The sequence below is a fragment of the Myotis lucifugus genome, unplaced genomic scaffold (assembly GCF_000147115.1).
Source record: "Myotis lucifugus unplaced genomic scaffold, Myoluc2.0 scaffold_141, whole genome shotgun sequence".
Taxonomy (NCBI): domain Eukaryota; kingdom Metazoa; phylum Chordata; class Mammalia; order Chiroptera; family Vespertilionidae; genus Myotis; species Myotis lucifugus.
Window position 1 is genome coordinate 1830169 of NW_005871189.1, and position 2169 is coordinate 1832337.

General features: G+C 57.7%; 1 gene segment (V, D, J or C); it reads left to right on the plus strand.

Moving 5' to 3' along the window:
* Window positions 1-2169, plus strand: part of LOC111827175 — a 45754-nt gene that overhangs the window by 38328 nt on the left and 5257 nt on the right.

The window sequence follows — 2169 nt, forward strand, 5'->3', positions numbered from 1 at the left end:
TAGCTGAATACAGGCAATGCTTTGAAACAGCAATGCAAGCTGTCTACTGAAATGCAGTCAGAGGCTAGTGCTCAACTTTCTGACTGGGAAAAGTCTGAGAAGCTGGAAAACTCTTCAAAGGAAGAATGGAAGTGGTCATGACCGTCAGAGGCATAAACAAAAGTTGAAACAATGGGGCTGGGTACTTCGGTGTAGTTGAGTACAAGGTTCAGAGACAGGAGTCATAAAACATAAGGCTGAAAGAAAGATGGACCAGCATGAGGCCTGGCGCATAGTAGATGCTCATTAAATATCTGTGCAATCAATGAAGGCTAAGGAGCTTGGACTTTGTTCAGGAAGCAATGGGGAATTACAGAGGTTTCTGGGGTGCTGTCCTGGTGCCAATGTTGCCATCACCTGCTCTATAGATCCCACCCCTCACTCCTCCTACATCGCCTGACTATAAATGTGCAGGTGGGCACGGCGAGTCTCAGAGGGGAGACCTGATGACTTAGGAGACCTCCTCAGAGTTGTGTATGTTCCAGGGAGGGGCCTCTCTGCCCCCCATCCCCACTGGCACCATGACCTTCCTCAAGCCCCTCCCCACTCTAAGTGTACTCTGAGTTTGTCTTTCCCCAGCCCCACTCAATCAGACCAACCTCTGCCACCTGTGCTTCCTGCCTCTGCTCAGTGGTTGAGGGAGGGGGGCTAGAGGGGAGAAAACATTTTTGTACCATGGTGTAGCATTGTGGCAACTGGGGGGGCCACAATGATTCAAGTAGAGGAGGTGCTTTTACAAAAAGCCCTGCCTCAGAAAATGCGTCCACCCAGCACAGGGGATATGTTCCTGATGGGGAGAGTAGCTGGGAGAGATCTCTGAGGCTGGTCCCAGAAGGTCTTGCAGGCACTCTGACTCAGTGAACACCTCTACATCTCTCTGCTCCAGACTCGACTTCCCAGAATGCCAAGGGCCAAGGCAACCAAGTGGGATCTCATTCAGCTGTCTCTAAAACCTGCCCTTTGACAAAGTAGCACATGCAGCATTCATCAAGAACTCACAGCAGCCCCGTGGGAAAGACCTTGCTCCATCTTTTCCAATGAAGAAACTAAGGCCACAGGGGCTCTAAGTAGCATGAGGCAGGGTCTGGCCGACTCCAGCCCAACCACCACCAATACTCCTTCAGATTTCACCGCCACTGTATTGTCCTCAAGCCAAGTTGACTTCCTCTGTGAATTGGGGGTGACCTGACAGTGTCCAGATTCCCATGTCCAGCTACATCTGGAGGTGGGGGGTGAGAAGCCAGGAAGGAGGAGGGAGGCGCTTAGGCTGCGCCAAGGGGGATGGGGAAGTGTGTGTGTGGAGGGGGGAGGAATTCTTGGCAGCCCCTTCCCACTGTGCTCCTATGCTGAGCAATACTTCGGGCCAGGGACCCGGCTCACGGTGCTCGGTAAGAAGCTGCTCCAGATGGGAGGGAGGGTGGACTCTCCCTTGGACGACCCCTGAACACTGGCCCTCAGGGAGTGGGCGCTGGACCCTCCAAGGGGCCCAAGTCCCGGAAGGTGGGGTTTGCGCCTGGGTCCCCAGGGCTGTGTGAACACCGGACAGCTGTACTTTGGGAAAGGTTCCAAGCTGACCGTGCTGGGTAAGGAGGGCAGTTGGGGGTCCAGAGCGCTTCCTGGGGCAGGATGGAGTGAGGGGGGCAGCTACCCTGCTCCACTGGGGCTGTGCTCGGAGGCAGGGCGACCCTGGGTCGGGGACTCTGGGTGCTGGGTGCTGAGTGAGCTATGGAGTGCCCTCTGCGGCTGGAGCGGACATCTGGCTGAGTCCGGGGCAGCAGCCGAGGGCAGCGCCGGGTTTTTGTCCCGGACCTGGGTGCTGTGAGCACAGATACTCAGTATTTCGGCCCGGGCACCCGGCTGACCGTGCTAGGTAAGGAGGGACGCCTGGGGCGCCAGGAGGGCAGTGGGGAGGGACCGGGAGGCCACGGGGAGCGGCGCCTGTTTTTGTGCTGTGCCCGGAGGCTGTGAGCCAAAACACGCAGTACTTCGGCCCGGGCACCCGGCTGACCGTGCTAGGTAAGCGGGGACACCCGCCGGGGCGCACGCGGGTTTTTGTGCGGGGCTCGGGGGCCGTGACGGGGAGACCCAGTACTTCGGTCCCGGCACGGCGGCTCTCTGGTGCTTCGATGA